Source organism: Myotis yumanensis, unplaced genomic scaffold (genome assembly GCF_028538775.1).
Source record: "Myotis yumanensis isolate MYYU_CA2020_CCGP unplaced genomic scaffold, mMyoYum1.0.hap1 SCAF_6, whole genome shotgun sequence".
Lineage (NCBI taxonomy): Eukaryota > Metazoa > Chordata > Mammalia > Chiroptera > Vespertilionidae > Myotis > Myotis yumanensis.
This window is the reverse complement of record NW_027223757.1, coordinates 51,504,587-51,527,765: the sequence shown is the minus strand read 5'-3', so window position 1 is coordinate 51,527,765 and position 23,179 is coordinate 51,504,587. Positions and strand designations below refer to the sequence as shown.

The 23,179-nt window shown below is 41.6% G+C and overlaps 1 protein-coding gene across 2 annotated transcripts in view; it reads right to left on the bottom strand.

Annotated features, from left to right (window-relative positions):
- Positions 1–23,179, bottom strand: part of BACH2 (BTB domain and CNC homolog 2) — a 336,731-nt gene that overhangs the window by 142,147 nt on the left and 171,405 nt on the right. The window lies entirely within an intron of this gene.

Below are 23,179 nucleotides of genomic sequence, written 5' to 3'. Positions count from 1 at the left end.
TTTGAACAAATATTCCTTCTTTTTTCTGATGCTAAATTAATGCATGCCTATTAGAGAATACGTGGAAGCTATGGAAAAGCATAAAGATCAGCGGTGACTTTGACCCTGATAAATCACTGATGTTTTGTTATGTAGGTCCATGACCCCTTCAACTGAAACTCCTGGGCCAGATATATCTCAGCATTCAGATCTGTTTGAATTTTAGAGAGTATTATGATGAACTACCACCTATCACATAATACCCCATTCAGAGTCTGGAGCAGCACTCCACAAACACCTTAAGTATTTCTGTGGCAAAACAGATGCTCAGTCCTATTAAGTCAGATAAAATAGGGCCTCACATTAGTTCAGGTCAGGTTTTTCTACCAAAGAAGTTACCGAAAACCCCTTTGATTTTGGAACCTTTTGGATTCAGAATTGAGAAAAAGGGATTGTGGACCAGTATTCTCTGTTCATATATGCACAAATACTCAGAGTTTTGTTTCTAATTTTTTCATTCCATATTACATGAAGGTGAGCTTTTCCTAAAAATTTTCTTTCCCCTTTATATGGATTTAACCCACAGGATAATTGATATAGAGAGCGCCACAATTTTTATAAGCTAATAAAAGAACATTGAAGAGATACTTTTTGTTCTATAGAATGAAATGATTTCACTCTTCCCCTTATCTATAAACACAATTTCTTCATAGTAGGATATAGCATATAGTATAAAATGGCTGAAGTAGAGAGAGAAAAAGAGAGATGCCCCAAAATTTCAATTTTATTTTGGAAGTTAAATGGATCTTCCCAAAAATTTTATCTAAAAGTAAGGAATGTTTCTATCAAAATTATCAAAAGTCCAAAAGACAAAAGGCTATCAAAAAGTTGGACCATTTCCTTCTCTGTGGCTTCTCTTAACAATTTAAATTTCATTCTGCTATTATTAGGTGTCCAGTGGGTAGAACGGCTTCTAAATGATTTTCCTTTGCCACGATCAGATATTGTCTAAGTATACCAGGACTATAGGATGTGAAAACTAAAGTGGTAATAGAGGAAATGGCCCCTCAAAGAACACACTTTGTTTTTTCCAAAGGATCCAACTGCTGTGGGGGTGGGGGATACAAAGAGTAAACCACCAGTAATAACAGAAATGACTGTCAGAAGCTCTTTAGATACTCAAACTACCCAACTAGCACTGCTAAAGCTAATTACAAATTTGGATTCTCTCATTTTAAAAATATACTTCGAAGCAGCCCACTTCAGTTTTAATGCTGAACCAAAGCCTGTGCAGTTGGCACATTATCAAAGCAAAAGCAAAAAAAAAGCATTGCTTGAACAAAGTTGCCACTTTCAATGTCACTAAATCTTCAACTGCAAAATACCACAAGCTAAAAACTAGGAATGCCATGTGGTTATGTTATGTTACATTTACACGAGTTTATAGTTTCCCAAGCCCTAAGAGACTTAGACCCCTGCCACTCACAGTGGCTTTGTTCTCTCGGGCAGGCCATTCACTGCCTCTGAGTCTCATACAGTTCATGGGTTCTTGTGAGGATTAAATGAAAACGCAGCCGAGAGAATTTCTGCAAACTATAAGTTATACACAAAATGTTGGGTATCATTATTCTTTTTACTAACACCTTTGTGAGGCATAAAGAGATCAATCCTCATTCCACAGTTAAGAAAACTGACAATAGGAAGATACAGCAATAAAAACCCAACCACCCCCAAACCAAAAAAAAAAAAAACAACCCCGAGTCAGGCAATTTGAGTTTTATCTCTGAAGTAGCCAGGAGTTGGCTGAGTGACTCTGTGCCTTGATTTCTGCAGTCATTTGAAGGGGCTGGAGAAAATGATTTTAAGGTCTTCATGGGCAGATGGCTCTGGGACTGGGACTTGGCCCTGCGAGTGATGGGCTAGGCTTAAGAAAGACCCTCCGGGAGGCCAAGGGCAGCACCCACCATCCGAGGCTGCAAGTGCTGGGGCAGGGCTCTTGGCAGCCTCCTACTCCCAGGGATGGGATAGGTATCAGCTAACGTTTTTTGCTTAATTAAGGGAAGGTTGGGAGCATCCTATGCAAATGGCCAGGGCTCCTGAGGCAGAGGAAGGAACCACTGGACTTGAAACAGCAGCTCTTTATTAATGAATACAGGTATTTCACTGCTCTACTAACCGGTGTAGCTAAGTAAGTGCATACTACTGGATTATCAGTGTGGCTAACAGCCCCACTGCTATTTGGCTATCAGTTTCAAAGAGAGAGTCACCTCCCTGGGCCACCCCCTTTCTTGGCTGAGCTCCTACAGTGTTGGGGGAGAGGTGTAAAAGAGCTACTTTTTGTAGTATGAAGGCGCATCATGCTCACATGGGAATTTCACTTTACAAAGATCGGGGCCACTAACTCAGGCCTTTCTAGTCCCAGTGCTAACATAACCTCCTGTGCTGAGGAAAAGTTCAGTGTCAGCGCTGTTCATCGCGGCAGCCACCAGCCACACCTGGCTGTTGAGCTCTTAAAAGGTGTCTAATGGGACGGAGGAACTGAATTTTAAATTCTCATCAACTTAAATGGATTGAAATTCAAATAGCCACGTGTGGTTAGTGGTACCTGATTGGGCAGTGCAGCTCAGTGTAGGCTGCCTCACATACTCGTTTTCTTGGACGTATTTCAGACCCCAGAAGCCCATGAGGTCATAGCCATTCATTCAACAAGTATTTACTGACAAGGCAATGATGAAGAAGAGAGCCACGGATACCTTGTGCTCATGGCATTGTTCAGCTACACTGATGTTCAAAGACATCACAGAACCTTGAAGTGTTTCAGCAGACTGCTCTTAGGAAAAGGTGGGTGAGGTGAGATGGTAATGCTACACCAAGCATGAAAGCGCTTCTTTTTCATTTCTCCATATTTACTGTTACCGAAGCAGGGGAAAGTTTACAAAAGAGATAGCTGAATGGTCACCATTCATTCACTTACAAGTAAAGTAGCATATCCCAGATATGAGAAATCATCTGTAAGTAATTTCCTCTTTCACACACTTAAATTTACTTAAAGAAAAAGTCAGTGGGACCTGCATTCCTAAGCTAAGAAAAAAGTAAATGGCATTTAATTATGGCACTAGTCATAGAAGTATAAGTGGGTCTCCAGCTGCAAGCGGTGGGCAGAGAGACGTTTATACCAATTAGCTGTGAAGAGATCAGGTTTTCTAGCAGGTACTTCTGGTATAAGGCAGGCTGATTGCATTCTCTATCCCCCCCAACTCAACTCCTAGCTAAGATTTCCTCAGTGGCTTCCATGGGACCTGATGCGCAGAGCCCTGTTTGCTTTCCCCCAGGAAATTACAGGTGGCTCTATTTTTTATCTACATCACAGGTCTAATATCAACAACATAGTTTCTAAGAAACATAAGAGTGGTTTGGTTTAGTGCTTTTCTGATTTCCAATATCGCTTCCCATGAATTTCTGTTGTCAATTCTCTTCTATCCTAATCACCTCTTCCTACCTTACTGGGATTTAAAGCAATACAAAGGAAAGAAGACAAATATTCAGAACTGGTTCATACTCTTGTTTGAACCTGAATCCAGGTGTGCCTAAATACAAAAGGACAGTGACATCATGCATATTATCACTTGAGCTGAAAGCTTCACCGAGCAAAACAAGCTGACTTTGCTCAGCATCCCAATAGGTTGGACTTGGATGACAGCAATGAGCCAATCTGACCTCCTGGCTTCAAAATGCCATTCTGGTCCCCCTGCCCAAAGTCACACTATTGGTTTCTAGGGCTAATAAATGACTATTGCACATCTATCTACCTACCTACCTACCTACCTACCTACACACACACACACACACACACACACACACTGCTTTTTTCTCTGGATTGAGTAGAAAGATAAATTACAGTGGTTAGAAAACAAAGTAAGAGTTCAAAATGTAGTTCTAATAATACAAATTGCATTTAGAGACTACCATCTATTAGAAAAGGTCAAATCTCTAATGTTCTTCTGGCCCCATGCTGTATAAAAATTTGGTGACAGCCTCACTAATAAACATGCTGTGAGTGGCTCTGGCGTCCTTATTCATATTCAGAAGCACTAAGTGGAGGAGTCACACACACTTTATGGTCAGAAGGGCTTTCAATTGACGTTAATTTTTTGGAAACTACAGAGATGAAATTTTTAAAAAATCTACATTTCAAACAGAATTTAAATAGCCACTTGTGTAAAGCAGAGACCTCTGAATCATAGTCTTGTGGCTTTTGTGTTTTGTTCTACCGGCATGGAAAGATGATGCAAGGAAACGTGCTTTATTTTTTCTTTCTTTCTTCCTTTCTTTTCCTGCAATAGAGAAAGAACTGGGGAGGAGATTTGGCCATTTCAGACCGGATGGAGAAAATGAAGATAAACCATCTCTGAAAGTTTCCACTTACACATTTCAGGTATTGGGACCAAGTATTCTAGTGGGAGAACCACAGCTAGAAAGTTCACTTCTTTGATATTTAAGATGTTTAAATTCCCAATGTATAGTGAAGAGCTTGCTCAGATTTTTCACCTGTATCATAACAGGATGATGCAATCAGAACTACTTGCCATTGATAGTCCAGAAAAGGAAAAGCTAAAAAGAAACAAGTATAGCCCTGGCAGGGTGGCTCAGTTGGTTAGAAGCATCATCTGATATGCTAAGGTTGTGGGTTTGATCGGTCATGGCACATTCAAGAAGCAATCAATAAGTTGAACAACAAATCGATGTCTCTATCTCTCTCTCCTCTCTCAAAATAAATCAATAAATAAAAATTAAAAAAGAAACAAGTGTTGAAAATATACAACTTGAAATTAATTTTTTTGAGTTTCTGTAGACTTCATATTATAAAAATGGAATACTGGGATGCATTTATTATAAATAATAATAATAATGATAATTACCACTTACTGAAACATCTATGGGCTAGGAACTAACTGTGCTAGGAATTTTACAGGTATCATTGGCCCATATGGTGGGTGAGAAAACATGGCTCAGAGAGGCAAAATGCCTTGCCTAAGGTCACATTCATGGAAAGGGGATGACATGCAACTGAGTCCATACTCTCCTGACTCTCAGGGCCCCCTCCTTTTCCTGTGCAACACTGCCATCCATACCATGTGGGAGACTACATTCCTCTCCCCCAAGAAAACATAACCTCTTTTATACATGCTGCTAGCAAAATGTCAAAGTAAAGTGATAAAGCTTTGGGTCCTACAGCAATTTAATTATTTGTGTAAAAAGAGTTGATTAGCTTGTTAGTACTAAAATGATTATATTTCATGAAGTATATTAAAATTTTTCGAGTGCAGTTTTCTTAAAAAATGGTACTATCAGGTCTTATTAAATATGACCCAGATCATTCTCCGAAGGCACATTATAAACACAGGATTATCATGTATCAGGCGTTTCGCTCTGGGTCCAGGTCTTTGAAGAGCATCACCATTCCTGCAATACCCAAGCAAAATATGCCCGAAGCATTTATTTATTCAAAATACCATCATTTCCATCCTTATGTCAAAGATCATGTACAAAGTCATGCAGACAGTGACCAGTGGATTTGCAGGAGTGCAGATGGGCACGCACGGGAGAGGCTGCCTGTCACCTTAGTAAAGGGCAGTTTCTTGAGAACTCGGATGGGCTTCTATAGTGCCCGGCTCCTCTGAGGTTCGGTGCTTGGCCTGGGCTCTTGAGGGCTTTCTGCTCCCTTCTCCATATCTGACAACTTTGCCTCTCTGTGTGCTTTACCTACCAGCCAATACTTCTTCCTGGGGAGCTGCACATGCCTGCAGCCTCATCTGCCAGGGGCAGGTACCCCCTGACCTCCAGGTTGCACAAGTGGGTCTCACACAAGGCAAGTTGCTGCTGGACTGGTCCCCTGGGAGGCCAGTGGAGTCTGCAGAGCTGATCATTGCAGCAGGGGTGAGGGCTGCCAGCCCAGACAAGGACCCCAACAACATACATGGGAGGCATGTGGTGTCTAAGGAGAGTGTGAAGCTCCATTTCAGGAAAAGGCATTACCATCGACCCTGTTTTCCAAACCCCAGGAGTTATCTTTGATTTTCCTCCCCACCCTTCACTTCTACCGTATAATCCATCAGCAAGTGCTCTGATTCTATTATCAATTTATATCTCAAATCTGCTCACCCCTCTGTGTCTCTATTGCCATCATCATCATTTCTCACCTGGCTGGCTGCTACTATCGTGGCAACTGGCCTCTCTGTTTTCAATTCCCTTCTCCCCTTCCCCAAAGTTTATTTTCTACCTGTCTTTTCCTTCAATCTCTTTTTTTTTTTTTTTTTTGGTACTCATGGCTATGATTTATTACAGCCAGATCTAATCTGCTCCCAGCTCGAACCCTGACTGGAGACTCTGGCCACGCACCTGCCCGCCCTTCCCCCTCCAGCTGCCATCTCCCCACAAGATGTCTTCTCCCACACAGGCTCTGCTTCCTGCTGCTTCTTCCTCACATGACAAACTCAGCTTCTCTCTCTGGATTTACAGTCTCCACGTTCCTGCCACCATCTGCCTTGCATAAAAATCAATCATGCTTAATCTTGCTGTGGTCACATACCCTGCAGAGAATTTGGGGCTGCAGCCCCGACTATGACCGTGCCCACAACCACGTGGCAGTCAGAGCCAAGCCCAGGCTTGCTGCAGTCCCTCATCCAGCCTGACGTCCCAGCCCTGTCTCCGGTCACCTCTATCCTTTCTCCTCCCCACCCCCATTTCCAAGCTCATGGCTGGTTCTTGGCAGGCGGAGGAAGAGAAAGAAGGGGGGACAGAGGAGAGCGAAAGCGAGAAGCAGCAGAAGCTGCTGTGTGTACACGCGGGGGGCTGTGTTTGTCCATATGGAGTTGATACTGTTCTGCAGACCTTTAAAACGTTTTTTCTCATACTCCACAGATCAGCAGAACTGAAAGGACCTTGGCGATCAACAAGTCCAACCTACTCATTTGACTAAGGAGGAAACCGAGATGTGAGGAAAGGAAGGAAGAAAGGAGAAAGCAACTACTGAGGGCCTGTCGTCTGCTTTGGATACACAGTCCCAGGTGCCACATCAGAGTTGGGACCACACAGCACTTAAATGAGAAATTTCACCCCACACATGTTTTTGCCTGTTACTTATGTATTCATATCACGCATAGGAAAGGGCTTGACATTTAACATATAAAGGTACTTGGAATTCCCATCGCAAAAAGGAAAATGGTTTTTCCCTCTGTATTATCCAACACATTTTTTATTGTGGTAAAATATGCAAAATGTAAAATTTACCATTTTAACCATCTTCTAGTACAGTTTAGTGGAATGAAAAACACTCACTGTGTCGTGCAACCATCACCATTACCCAATCCAGCACACGTTTAAATGAGTATTTTCCGAATAGTAAGATTAGAATAAGATCAAAGGACCATCCAAACACAAAGACAGAAGGAAAAGACAGGCAGAAAATAAGCATTTGTGGGGGTTACAGTTCATCTAACACAGCCTTGCATACACTTTATGCTCTGTGTGACATATTCTCCATTATTCCCAGAGTCTGGAAACCAGAACGGTGAGAATGCTGGTCACCAGGTAAAAAAGTAGCTTTTGTTGTTTCTCTAGGATCCGTATTATTGTATCAGCTTACAAAAATGTTGTGCAAACCAGTACAGCACCACTTCCACGCCTCCTCCATAAAAGGACAAGTTAAACAGTATTTCTTGGAAAGACAGGCATTTACCAACACACCACATCTAGATGGAGCTGTCTCCACCACTCCAGTCTGTTTCTAAGCAGGGTTTCAAAGCGCTGGCACAGAGCACAAAGAATGTCCCTTAGCTATTCAACATCGAGTTCCACTCCACAATATATTTAGCAAGATTCCTTTTTGCCCCCCTCCCCTTCTCAGTTTAATGACCTCAAATGTACCAACATCCTGTCTTACCTAATCCCCTAACAAGTTCTATCAGATGCCAGGGCAGAATCAGACAGCACTGCAGGCAGTGAGATCATTCACTAAGAATTCATTTTTATTCCAAATATTAGGAGTGCCAGACCATAGAACACAATCTATCACACAGTCGGAAAATTAGCCTGGCACCTGAAGAGAAACATCTAAACTCATTTAAAAAAAACCCTTCTCCCGTTATAGGCCCTGTAACAACCCGATGACGCTCTCCCCAGAAAAAGATGCACAGACACAAAACCTTTCACCATAGCAGGAAGGGTTCAGGGGCCCTGACAAGCCTGCGAATCCATGGATCATAGGAATCCGTGAACCCAGGTTAAAATCCCTTGAGTTCACTTGTCCACAGGCCCCTGTACTGAATCCTGGTCACTGGCACATCCCCAGGTGACATTCTCTGGATGAGAAATGACCTTTCTTGTTTCGGCTCTAGGAACATCCGCACTTGGCTTCTGGTCAAACTCGCTGTCAGCACGCCTGTGCCTCTCCCCAGGACGGTGGCCACGCTGGTGATACTCATCTCCCTCGCCATCTCCGTGCCTATGCCGCCCTGATGTTCTTGGGTTCTGCTCTTTAATTTGCTGTCATGGATTCTGCTTTTCCCCTGCCCCTGCCCCCCCACCCCCTTCTCTTTCCCTGTTGGCCTTTTATGGCACTCTTAAAAAATTAAACTTGATTTTTTAATTTACCATAAAAGTAACAATCTCCAATTCTGTATTTGAATACTTTGCTTTTTCTCCAAAAGCATCCTTTAATCTTTCATACCTTTGCCCCCTGGGAATGATACGCTGCCCACTCTAAGCAGCAGGCCCTGTGGTCTCTGTGCAGCCAGAGACAGAGTTCTGTTGGAGGAGCAGTGGGAAGAGAACAGCCTGAAGTCAGACAGACCTGGTCCCATCCCAGCCGACCGCCTCTGGCCACCTAATTTAAATGAAAGCTCAATTTCGTAACATGAAAAAATAGGGATGAAAATACCAACCCTTAGATTTTTTTTTTTAGTATTTCATTGTAGTTTTGATTTGCACTTCCCCAATGAAAAATGATGTTGAACATCTTTTCATGCACTTATTAGCTAATTACTTGTATGTCTTTTTTTTAGAAATACCTATTTTATTCATTTGCCTATTATTTAATTGGTGTATTTATCTTTTGTAAGCATTCTTTACATATTCTGCACATAAATCCTGGATCAGATGTAGGATTTGCAAATATCCTCTCCCATTCTGTGGGTCATCTTTTTAATGGTTTCCTTTGAAAGATAGAAGTTTTTAATTTTATGAAGTTCTATTTTTTATTCTGTGATTTGTGCTGTGTCAAAACTAAGAAACCAATGCTTAATCTAAGGTCACAAAAATTTATTTCTATGTTTCTTTTAAGAGTTTTATAGTTCTAACTCTTACATTTAGTTTTATGACCCATTTTGAGTAAATTTTTGTATATAGTGTAAGGTAGGGGTCTGATTTCATTCTTTTGCATGTGAATATTCAGTTATCCCAGCATCATTTGTTGAAAAGACCACTCTTTTCCCATCAAATCGTTCTGGCATCCTTGTTGAAAACTGATTATAAATGTTTATTTCTGGATTCTCAAATTCTATCCATTGCCTATCCTATGACAACACTGTCTTGACTTCAAAACTTTGTACTATGTTTTAAAATCAGAAAGTTCTGCAACTTTGTTTTTTTTTCCAGTTTGATTTAGCTATATGGAGACCTTTGAATTTCCATATGAATTTTAAAATTAGCCTGTCAACTTCTGCAAAAAAAACTAGCTTGGATTTGGGGGATTGTGTTGAATATGTATGTTGATCAGTTAAGTGGTATTAACATTCAACAATATTATCTTCTAATCTATTAGATGTCTTTCCATTTCTTTAGGTCTTCTTAATTTCTTCCCATAGTGTTCTGTAGCTTTCAGTATATAAATCTTGTACTTTTTTGGTTAAATTCATTCCCTAGAAGTTCATTCTTTTTGATATTATTGTAATAGGGTTGTTTTCTTAATTTCCAGTCTTTCATTGCTTGTATATGAAATAAAATTGATTTTTATACATTGACCTTTTATCCTGCAACCTCACTGAACTTGCTTGCTAATTCTAACAGTTGTGTGTGTGTGTGTGTGTGTGTGTGTTTTGTGGATTGCAGTTTTGAGTATCTTTAAGTATTTAAAGCACAGGTAGATCCTAGAACAGCGGTTGGCAACCGGTGGTCCGCTGTCCTAAAACATAAATGGAGCAATTAAATAGCACTGCCAATACCAAGAGCCCACACTCCTAGTGCCTCTTCACTTGATACTGGGTGATGGTCCCGCTCCTGGGTCATAATCTTAGTGGCGTTCCTCCTGTCACTGACAACCCATACGATGATTCAGAGAGAGTTCCTGAGACCCAGGCTACATGGCATAACTGAAGTGGCGTTACAAGGCCAGTCCAGGGTCTCAGCCTACTGCCTGAGATCTATTTAAGTGGAAATCGTTAGTAAGGATGTCACAGGGGCTGACCTCACTATTCTCAAAGTTTTGTTTCTATGGGAAACCACATCCTAAAGGAGTTTTGAACCTCCTGCTATCATCAGGGACTTCTCATGGGTTTTCACGTAGATACTTTTCCTTATGTACAACTTTTCTCATCACAGCAGGACAGACTCCCAGTGTACACTACTTTGAGGGAGAGTGGTGGTTATTTTCACCAAAACGGCCACAAGTGACACAAATGATACATATATTTTACTGGATTATATTTTGCTTCAGTTTTAAAAACTGATTTCCAGCCAGCCAGCATGCAGAGACCTACTTTGCATCTTGATCCATGAGTCACTGATTTAAGTACGCATTTGCCCAGAATACCCAGGCATGTGAAAGTATCAAAATATCACACTTTGATTGATTCAGAAAGTTATTTTCTACCACCGCGCAGCCTGAGAGTTTCTGTGCTGCGTCTGACTAACTGGGGAGGTGCAGCAGCAGAGAGCCAGGAGCTGCTGTGTGGAGGACCTTGTCCCTCCTCTCGGGCACCAAGACCCGGGAGTATAAAGCCCTCAGTTCCCCATGGCAGAGCGTGTCGGCAGGACGCTCCTCTGAGCATAACCTGGGTATCGGAGTCATCTTTTGAAGGGATCCTGGTATTTCGGTTTGACAAAAATCGAGAAACATTTTAGAAAGAAAATCGGATTTGTGTGTAAATGAAGAATATTCCTGAAAAGAAACTCTGTTACGAAACTGAAATCTGGAGACCGCGGTGGTGCTAAGTTGAGTCATCAGTTCCCTTTACACCCTAATAATTGACGGCACTTTGATCACAGTGGCTGCTCTGGGTGATGCTTTCTTGTTTGCTTTTTTAAGTACTTCCTTGTGTAAACAGGTTGTCTCACTATCGTCTTGCAAACATGTTTACATTTGGGGGATCATGGGGGAACATCTGTTAGAAACAGATTTCATGCTTTTCTGTCAACTCTGGGAAAGCTGAATCATAGTTCTTGTCATAGAAAAAAGCTACTGGAGAGTTAAATGAAGTTCTCCTGGAAGGGGCTTGATGGGATAGTTTGATGGCCCTGAGCATATAAACTTAGAAATTTGTCCTGAAGACATCCATTTGAAGCAGTTAGAAACAGGCATTCATTATTCTCCATTCTTGACCATGGGGTCAGTGATTACGAAAGTGGCAAAAGGGGTACGACACACCCCACAGGCCTTTGCTTTACAATCTTCAGGTATGGAGGGTTCAGTGGTTCCCCTCCTCACCCCCTCTCCCCCCCCCCCCCCCCCCCCCCACTCCTCAAAGTGTTACAATTCCCTGCAATTTTATTAACGTCACTTATGCAGGAGAGGACAAAAGGAAGGGCTGAGTGACGGACTCTAAAAATGAGCAATCTTTAAATCTGGGCCCCAGTCAGAGATCTAGGGGTGTATGGAAAGAGGGGGCATGCTGAAGGGGACGGGAACAAAGCTGGAAGGAGAGGCTGAACGAACAAGAAGACCTCAGGCACAATCAGGCAAAATGCTCTACTGAAACCTCAGGACTGAGCCTGCATCTGCCCCTGCCATGGCCAGAGCACCATGCTCCTCGTGGAGGGTGCACTGCCTGGCTCTGGCCCTCAGAGCCATCACTGTGTGGAGGGAAGTAACTGGCATCAGGAGCGAACAGGAGGTGCAGCAGATTCCACAGAATTTCCCACAGGAAGTACAGCCCCATCAGCCAGGACAGGGAACACCCTTCCCCACTCCCTCCCGCCCGCCCCCCCCCCTTTAATTTATGCTTTCCCCCTTCAATACCAAAGAATTTCCCACCTGTGTGAGCTTCTAGGGCAGCCGTTCTCAACCTGTGGGTCGCAACCCCTTTCGGGGTCGAACGACCCTTTCACAGGGGTCGCCTAAGACCATCGGAGAACACATATATAATTAGATATTGTTTTTGTGATTAATCACTATGCTTTAATTATGTTCAATTTGTAACAATGAAATTGGGGGTCACCACAATTTCAGGAACTGTAATACAGGAACTGTATTAAAGGGTCACAGCATTAGGAAGGTTGAGAACCACTGTTCTAGGGTCAATGAAGAATGTTTTCCTACCAGTGGTCGGTAAACTCATTAGTCAACAGAGCCAAATATCAACAGTACTTCTTCAAAATAGACTCGCCCAGGCCGAAAACCGACTTCTGCGCGTGGGCCACGAAGTTTCAATCGCACTGTATGCGTGCCAGCACATGGTATTTTGTGCAAGAGCCACACTCAAGGGGCCAAAGAGCTGCATGTGGCTCGCAAGCCACAGTTTGCTCACCACGGTTCTAGGCCCTTCCTCCTTTTGATGGACTACACCCTGGGAGGGGTGATCAAACAGCTGAAGGATAGCTGTTAAAGGAGATGTGTATGTCCCTTGAGTGCATGTGCTGGAATGTCCACGTGCATGCCTCTAGGCCCCTAGTGTGGGACAGAGCAGGGGAATGGGAGGAGAAGGGGCAGGAAAGAAGGGTCAGGGTGTTCAATGGCTCTCCCTATACACCATATCCCAGTTCAGAACTCCAAGGAGCCTGTGAAAAAGGTGGCCCTCTGAAGGTCATTGTGTGAAGGTAGAAGGACAGAATATATGTCATGCAACCCATTTGTTAGCTTGATTCTTTTAATTTTAATATTTATACATATGCACATGAGCTTCAATTGTACTCTTGCCCTAGCTGCACAAATGGTAGGGCTAGGCCTTCCTGGGGGCATCCATCTCAGGGCTGTGCAGCCTGCAGTCTGTAGCTGGGCACTTGTGAGTGTCATGGGCATTGACCCTCTGGATGAGGAAGTGGAGGTGGCTGCAAGGGGCTTTCAGAATACACAACAAAGGTTTCCTTCGCTGTTGTTTTGGGGAGACTGTTCTGAAACATGTTAGTCACATTTTTTCCCATCTAGCTGCTCTGTAGCCAAATATATCAGGGTCTGGCTATGGGTTAACTAACCAAATTTTAATTTTTTAAAATCATCGAATTCTTTTATCTCTTGTGGGTTCTTTTTCCCATACATACTTTGTAACACATTTATCAGCAGCTGGTTTAACAACATGATGGTACTAGTGGGAACCAAACCAAAGGCAGTAACACACATCAAGGTAGGACCAAACGTAGCCAGGAAAAGAAAAATGCCAAATGAACGTTAGGCTGAACTGTAAGAAATAATTAAGTAGCTATACATCAAATGCACAAATATGATTCATTTTTAAAGGCCCACACATGTTACACCCACTTTCAGGAGTTTCCCAAAGTAATTTAAAACTATTTGATGTTGCTTCCTGTTTTTCAGTCCTTTTATCTATTGATGGGGGTGGCAAGTCTACTGTTACCAACTGAACAAGAAGAAAAGTGAAGGATGGGGCAAGTTTCCTGGCTTTAGTCATCACAATCTTCTTTAAAAGTTCTTATTTTTAGATTGCAAAATTTGGGGCTCTAAGCTTCAAAGTAATTAAGATTCATTCCACATTATGCCCTAAGATTGCATCAACATTTTTTTTTGGAGTTAATGAACTTCTTGCATCAACTATAGGCTTCCTGTTCTCTCCAAGGCTCCCTACTAAAGCAAAGAGAAAGAGGAAAACCGGGCCAAAGCTCGTTGGCCTTGGTCTGTAGTCAATACATTTTCCTTTTCTTTCTTGAGATAAGAAGACCTTTTCATATTCTGAAGCCAAAGTTTCATAAACACTGGAGTATTTAGGAGATATTTATTCAATAAAATTACCCTCAGGTGCCAGCAGCAGCTCTGGAGACATGGCTACTTCTTTTATTTGGTATCAATTGCTCATTATTTTAATCACATAGATGGTTAATGAAAAGTAAACCTATACTCTTCTTGAAATAAACACCAATAAATAGCATAGCAGGGTGAAAAGCATTTTCAGGGTTGGCCAGTACAACCCACCATCAAAGGTTTGACCACTAAGTGGTTGATTCCGATTAAACACCTCCAATGAGAAGAAAGGTACTATCTCCTGAGCAGCCAAGTCCATTTTGGAGAATTATATGCACATTATCATTGCAGGTATTATTAGAGAGTTCTCTTTGAGACAAACTTGCCTCCTTGTAGCCTAGAAACACTGGTGCCCAGAGCATGGACAACACCTACATATGTGTTAGGGAGCAATCATGGCTCCATCTCATTTCACTCCAAGTCTTTTCTCTAGGTAATTGGTTCCAGTTCCTTCAAATATCACTTGGGACATGGTTTCAAGCTCTCACACCATCACTGTCTTGAGCCATTGTCCTTTGAAAAAAAAAGCTCTAAACTTAAAAGTAACCATTTAAATCTAGTATCACACAATAGCCAACAGTAAGTACATTTACCAATATGTCCATCAAAATGTGATCTGAAATACAGCTTAATTTTAACAGTGAGGAACAGACGAAATAATCTATCGCCTTCTTAGTCCTGCAACACAAAAGTTTCATTAATGTTTTGGGTAGCTCCCTTACATCACTGACTAGGATTGATCCTGTAGGAATTAAAGCCTCCAAAGCCATTTCACGTATTGCTATTGCCTTTTATTCCCCATATTCTCTATTTGTGAGGCTTATTTGTGTGTGTGTGTGTGTGTATACAACTGTACCTTGACATTTATTCCCATTATTCAATGTCTACTCTACAACACCCATTTCCCCTGCCCCCCTCTTTATTTGTTTATCCACTCAGTGCCAAAGGAACACATGAAAGAGAACTGTGCTCAAGAGATTTTTAAATCATGAAATTGTACCAAGCTTACAAAGCAGTGGGTAGTTAAGGTGAAAACTAACTTAGTAAACAATACCTTTGAGAATTGACTCAGAATGTATTCTGTGCTGAATCCTGCTCAGTCAATTCCGAAAGGAAACTCGGAACAAATATTTACCATATTTACTTATTTCTTCTACTGAGAACTATCTAAGACAAGAGGATGTTTAATGATGAAACAGATTTCAGGAATTCTTCTCTGCACAGTGTCCTGTCCCTGGGGTATAAAGACCGATACAAGTCCCAGCCTCATAATGAAACCAGACACAGTTCACTTCCTTTTTTTGTGAAACCACCCCCTCACCTGGGGGATGTCTTGAGATGACACAGAGTTAAGTCATGTATCACTAACCTGAGATACTGAAGGCAATGACTGGCAATCATTCTCGTCAGCAACAATAATATTTAAAATATCATCCTGGGAAGAAGGACAGCATTTGCTTGGGATGAAATAGAGCCCTGACTACGCTTACGGGCTCCAGCTGCTGATCCCTCCAGTCTCAAACGGAGAAAGGAGATTTTCAACTCCAGTGTGGTTTCCTTTCCTAATCAACATAACAAGCAGAGGTCAAGAAGGGTCCAGTCAGAGATGAGTGGACAACTGGGCTACATGTCCATGGCTCATTACTGAAAGTGCATAACCAAAGCAATTACAGAGACCCTGTGAAATTCCCTCCACCTCCCCACCCCGGGCTTTTGGGAGGCAGCCTGGCTAACAGGCCAGAGAAAGGAGGCTGATCCAATACAGGCTGCATTGTGAGGATGGCCTGGAGAAGACAAGGACTGGTGAGAGACAGCCGGAGGAAGAGAACTGAAGGCTGGGGCAGTGGCGAATGGCTGCCATCTCCCTAGAAAGAGGGGTAAAGAACTCCCCAAACCCAAACAAGTGAAAAAAATACAAACCATAAATAACAAATGTAGAACCTCCATCTTTCTTGTCTCAGAGCCCCCAAAAGAAATGTCTCCCATTTTTTGGCTGTTTTCTACTGTCAGCCTTTTTAGTGAGGACATGTGGATGGACTGCCCCATTCTTGGGCTTCCTGTACGCTCTGCCTCCTCCTACCAGGAATCAATCACTAGTCCTGAGCTCTGGACCCATCTCTTCTCCCTTATTTAAGGGATTTGTTCCTGCATTTATCGTCACTCTCCCCATGACAGCAATTTCTCCCTCTCCTGGACCACTGGCACACAAGCATTTTTAAAACATTCATCTCAATACCCCTTCTTGGTTCCATAAGTTCTCCAGGTACCATTCTTCCTCTGACCCTCAGAAGAGTTGTCTAGACTTGCTGCCGCTATTTTCTCATTGTCTTCTTAACCTGGTGTAAGTTAGTTTTGTGTTATTTCAGAGATAGTGCTTTTATCAAGGTCACCAATGATTCCATCTTCCCAGTTCCATGTGCAAGTCTTTTCATCGTACATGACTTCTCAGCATCATTTCACTCAGCTGCTCATCTCTATGAAACAGCCTCTTCCCATGGGTTCAGTGGCACCACACTGTCCTAGCTTCTAGCCTTCCCTTCTCACTTCACCTCTGACTCCTTCCCTGTTTCTTTGGCTGGTTCCCCCTCTAAATGGTTGCATGTTTCAGGGATCCAACCTTGGACTTTTTGTCTTCTCTAACAACACTCATTCCCAGGCCTATGGCTTTTGCTACCTCTATGCTGAGGGCTCCCAAATTTATTCTATCTTGCCTTGACCTCTCCCCCATATCCATATCTAATGACCCACTCAGCATCTGAACTGTATGTCCAACGTGCATCTCAAATACAGCACGGTTAAGCAGGATTCTTATTATCACCCTCCTGCTTGAAACCTTTCTTCAAGACTTCACCCTGCTCTTAGAATAGAATCCTGCCAGGCCCCTTCTCCTCATTCACCCTGCGGGCCATTTCTCGATCCAAGTCCTGTCTGCTTTGGTGCTTTTGCATTTTCTTATGCGTTGGCTCGGAAGGTTCTTTCCCCAGGTCTTGGCATGGTAAGGTCCTTCTCTTCATTCAGGTCTCAGCTCCCATGTCAGGCATTACCTGACCTTCCTATGCATACCTCCCCATAATCACCCTCTCTCTAATCACATAGCTCCAATTTATTACCTTTATAGCACTCATCTCTCTCTCTCTCTCTCTGAAATCATCTTGTTTATTAGCATGATTCCTGGCTTATAGACTACATTCCTGAAGCGGACTGTGAATTCCACCAGGACAGGAATCGTGTTTCTTGTGCTATGCTCTATTACTACCCTCTAGCCCTTGGAAAACAGCAGGCTAATATCTGCTGAATGGAGGCAAGCATGCCTGGGTAACAACGGGCGTTATGATGCTATGTAGGAAAGCCCTCTGTGTATTGCAAAATATAACATACATACATATAAGATAAGAAAAATAACATGCTACATCGATGACTTCTCAAACAAGTCACTGATGACATCATCACTCCAGGAAGGTTTGTCACGTTGACACTCACATTTCTGCAGATGAAACAAGAGTCCCAGCTTTCATTGTCTCTCACCAGTCCTCGTCTTCTCGAGGCCACCCTCTACAACGCAGGTGACCTTTCAGCACGGAAACCCAATCATATCACTTCCCAGCTTCCTACTGATTTTAGGATGGAGCTGGAACACAGCTTCCAAGGCTGTTCATGATTTCAGGGTGCTGATCCTTCTCCAGCCTCCTCTTTGGCTGCTGCTTCTACTCTGACCTAGGTCCAAGCTGCCCTAAACTTCAGTTTTCTTTAAAGCACCAGCACCGATACCTCAGGATTCACGCATTCTCTCTTCTTTCTCTCCCCTCCACCTGGTCATCCTTCAGGTGTAAAATTAGCGAGCACTTTCTCTGGGAACATTTTCTGAACCTCCCTGTCTGGGTTAGGTTTACTTCTAGGTAATCTTATAGCATGCTATATTTCTGCAGTAACAGCCTTGCTCATACCTGTGCCGATTACTCGTTTATGTCTCCTCCACTCAATTGTAAGCTCCCTGAGGGCAAGAACTATGCTCAACTGTGTATCACTGTGCCCTAGCACCTAGCATGTCACCTAAGACACCATACGTGCTCAATAATAATTATGGAATTAATGAACAAATTAATGAAAACGTGAATCCCATCAAAGACAAAAGAAATAATTCTAGAGTATGTGTATGTGGTTAGCTTTGATTTTTCTCTTTTCTTTAATATCTTTAATTCTTCCTAATTCTTGAACTTTATGTTTAGCTTTCTAGTCTTTAGTTATATTTTGGATCAACATACATCTCTCCATTATTTTGCTTTACATACCAATCAGGAATAAACAAGTGTGCTTTACCTTACCTAAGTTTAGGCTCTTCTCTTTTAAAGTCTTTTCACCTTCACTTTCTTCTACTTTACCTCATGTTTACAAGCATCTACAGTTATTACTCTGTTGTGTTTATTACTAACTGTAACAGTTTTCTTTTATGATTCACTATAGTTTCATTTATTGTATGGCTACATTTAAGGACAGTTAAGTCTTACAGACAAGGTAAAGTTCCTTAACAGCATAGATTTTCAAATGGTGTGCCACAGCACACCAGTGTGGCACAAAAATTTTTAAAACATGAAATACCTGATTAGCTAGTCAGGGGCACTGACCTCTTTTCCCTTAGACAGTCAAATAAAAAATGACAATAGCCAACACAACAATATCCATCTGGTGTGAATAAAACAAAATTATATCCATTTTTTGTCAGATAGGCAAAACTATATCTTTTGGTGTGCCACAGAATTTTAGTAATTAGTTTATATGTGCCATGAGATGGAAAAGGCTGAAAATCGGTGCCTTAGAACAATTAAAATTTAAGCTAAAAGCTTTAACACAAAGCCATCTCCTGTGGACATCTTCCAGGAGTGTAATGTTACCCAAGAAACCTGAAGGAGAACCATGTATTATTTATACTAAGGGAATAGGAAAGTGGCTTCACACATCTGACTTCTCTTGTCATTGACTAGTCTTTCGTGCTCTGTGGATAATGTAGAACAGATGAGAGGACAATGATATTCCACGAGTACATAACTCTTTCAAGCAACTGTATTGCAAATTAGGAAAAATTACTCTCCAGTGATTAAAACAGCTTTCTAAGAGCCCCTGTTATTGCATCCAAGTATATCACTAACCCCACTGGGGGAGTTTATTCCTTTGAAAGATCCAGCCCCATAGCTGATAACAATCGTGATAAAGAACTCCACTGTGTCTGTAAATACCTGTTGTGTATACAGTCATATCAATGACCAGTACACATGAACTATAATTATCTTGTTAATGTTCATTTTCTCATTAATTCAGATATATATTTGATGAGTGGTAAAGCTTTAGTCATGAAAAGACCAATATGAACTCTTAAGAAAAGCTGTCAACACTAAGCCAACAGGATCACTGTAAGTAGCTAAAGTTAAAGTGGAATGAGCGAAGGATCGTTTGTTCTTCTTTGCAGGTATTCAAACAGGTAGCCGCACAGCACAGTCACTAAGGGTGTGGGCTCTGGGACCTAACCAGACCTGGGTTTGGATCCAGGGTCTGCCTGCCTATAAGGTATCTACAAAAAGTTACTTAACTCCTCTATATCCAGTATCATAAAATGGATAACAGCACTTACCAAATAGAGTTTTCTTTGTGAGGATTAAAAGAGATAAGAGAATATAAAGTGAAATTTGAGTCCAGTCCCAAGTACACAGCAAATGTTCAGAATATTTTACTGAAATTAAATATTGTATTTTATGTTTTATTCCCGTTTGTACAAACATGTGACATATTATAATACAAAATGTAAAAACTTTATTTACATGTAAAGGTTTATGTGACACTTGTGAGCATCCATGAGAAAAACGACATTGGGAACTTTTGTCTCCATGCTGTAGGAACTGTTTGAATTTGTACCTGTCATGCACATGTAGCTACATTTAATGATGGTGATTAAGTCACGATCCCTCCAAGGTCTCCTGGGAACCCAGCCCATTCTGCCTTTAGTTAATCATGTTAGTTTCAATCAATAACTAAAATATGAAGACTTAATGAAGGACATAATAATAATTCACAGATGCCAAAAATCAAGTTAAACACTGATATAATGTCCAAAATACATTATTTAAAATATGGTACACATTATAGAGAAATGTATAATGATAGTTCAACCTACCACTTGATTTGTGATGTAGGTTTACTGAGCCATCACTTTAAACTAAAAAGGCTGAGATTTGAATATAGAGACTGGATAAGCAGCTGCAGAAACAACCTTCTAAAATTATATAATATTCCAGCAGCTGGAATAGTAATTATTTATTGAAAATATTCACAATTTGATGTTACCCAATACTGTCAAAGTTGCTAGAAAGATATAATTAACATTTACTGAAGAGTCTTAGTGGGTAAAAATGTTTTAAATAAAACAAACATTTAGTTGTTGGAAAAAACAACCTTTTAAAATATAGTATTCATTCACCTTGAAAAGAAAACTACTAACTTGGACATTTCCAGGTAATTATGCCCAAGTGAAAAACTCCCAGATGTGTGTGTGTGAAAACATATGTGACCTGCCTACCATTGAAGCAATGTCAGAATCAGGGAGTTGGTCATCTTGCTTTATATTACTTGTCACAGTTTGTCTGTGACTAGATAAATGGGTCTTTCTCAGGTCTCAGGAACGTTAAGGACTCAGAAAAGCCAGCAAAGCACCCAGAGATCCTGATGTAATGGAAAGATACACAATGAAGAGTCAAAAGAGCTGGCTCCAACTACCTTTTTTAAAAGCTGTATGACCTGTCTTCCTCATTCATTCATTCACTCATTCATTCATTCATTCATTCCCTATTCCAGGTATTGGGGATATCAACGAACAAAACAGACATGCCCCTGATAGAGCTTATTCAATAAGGCCCTACTAGCACCCTAAAAATGGGGGGAGAACCAAAAACAGGACAAGGAATTGAAACCAAACATCACAATAGAAAGTCCATGCTGGTCACGACTCTCGTGGAGTGAACTGTCTTTGGGCCCGTTTCTTTATCCATCTATAAGAACAGAAACACCTGCTTTCTCTACCTAAAGGATCAAACTGTGAGCATTCTATATGTAACACAAATTTTGAAATCACAAGAAAAAAACCAAAACAGTCCCTTATCAGAATAAACCATTTGGAATACTAATTCTCTTATGTTCGAGATTTTCAGAGCAAAGCTTGCCTATTACACAATACATTGATATATTTATTGGCCCCTCAGAAGAAGCCAAATATCTGCATAACTATAAGCCAGAGGTCCTCAAACTTTTTAAACAGGGGGCGAGTTCACTGTCCCTCAGACATTCCACACATGCGCACTGCGGGCCCGGGACGAGTCGGCTGCTAAGCAGGACAGGTAGCGGCGGCAAAAACACCCGGCGGGCCGGATAAATGTTTTTGGCGGGCCGCATGTGGCCCGAGGGCCATAGTTTGAGGACCCCTGCTATAAGCCTATAAAATATACGGAGGACACTGGTCAGTGAATGCTGGAGGCTGCTCTCTAGTACCCGGGGAACCGCATGCTTACACTATTAATGTCAGCTGTACTTGTCACTGTAACTACATAATTTAATTAAATAGTATGTTGGCCAATGAAATACAAATGTGAAAATAGTTATTTTTCTGAAAATTTAGTGAAATAAAGGACATGAAAGGAGCAAGTTGCCGAAGGAAATCTGCTATTGAATTAGACATGAATAATTGTGAAATACTGGGAAATAATAAGAATTTAAAATGATTTTGCACTCAGAGTGTGTTGCAAATGCCTTTAAAAATTCTTTCAATTTTAAGAGACTGAACACAAAAGTCATGCAATAAATGTGCATAAAAAATGACACAGAACTTCCAATCAGCAGACCCAAACTCCAGGAGAAGGTCTTGGGCTCACATCGAAAGACTGGCGAATAACTCTTCATCTGCGGCTTTCAGTCAGTATGTTATATAGGGTATGTAGTATCTTTTTAAAAGTAACTATTCATCCTTTAACTGATTTTTTTTAACTGACCAGAAAACATGTGGCCCAGCCAGGTTAGCTAAGAGGACTGACTGTACAACCAGAAAACATGTGGACCAGTCAGGTTAGCTGAGAGGACTGTACAGCCAGCCACGAATCCCAAGAGTCTCTAAGAATACGGAGTTTCTTCTCTTTGTTTTTCTGATTTTTAATTTTTTATTGTCTAATTTTTCTATTGTCTAATAGTCATTCATTGCTCATTTAATTAAAAACATTTTAATGTAAGTGTTAGGCATCCTGTGCAAGCCTTTGTATATCTAAAGGAAGAAAAGGTCAAATATTTTTGCTCATGCGTGGCTTACACTGTAATTTTGCGTTTTGCAATCCTATTTCTGGGAGAAACAGCGATAAGACTTGCCATTATTTGTAAGACTGCGCTATTTGTAAGATTGGGTTAATTGGGGTTCAATTAAGTTGAACCTCCCAAGTAACCAAAGCTGGACTTTTCCAGGGTCAAGGCTGATTCTGGGCAGCAGAACCCTCCCGTGTGTGAACGAGGTTCCCTTTTACTAATCTGGTCCTCCTGCACATGCTGGGAAAGGACACAAGTCCAGGTGAAGCTCATCTCTGCCTGGGCCGTAGGGACTGTGACTCACAGCATCTCGCTGGGGATGCCCAGGGGTCGTGCATGACCAGACACTGGCAAAACACTTTTGAGAAACCTCCTCCTCAAATGAAAATACCCCTGTGAGAAACCGGTCCCATGTACTGAACAAGAGTCAAGTCAGTAAAACACCTAAAAAAGACAAATGTGTGCTGGTCGCAGTGTCAAACACAGGCTGCCCTCCCTTACCAGAACACACCGAGAGGTTTACAGGAAAGGACTGCTCGGGAGCAGTAAGATGGGATACCTGGCAAGACTCGTTTTAACCTTTACTTTTTCTCTTTCTCCCTGTGGGCCAGGGTGGGGAAAACCGGCCCTGAATCTGCTCAAAGCCCAGTTAAGCACAGCCAATCGACGGGGGGTGATCATTCTCTA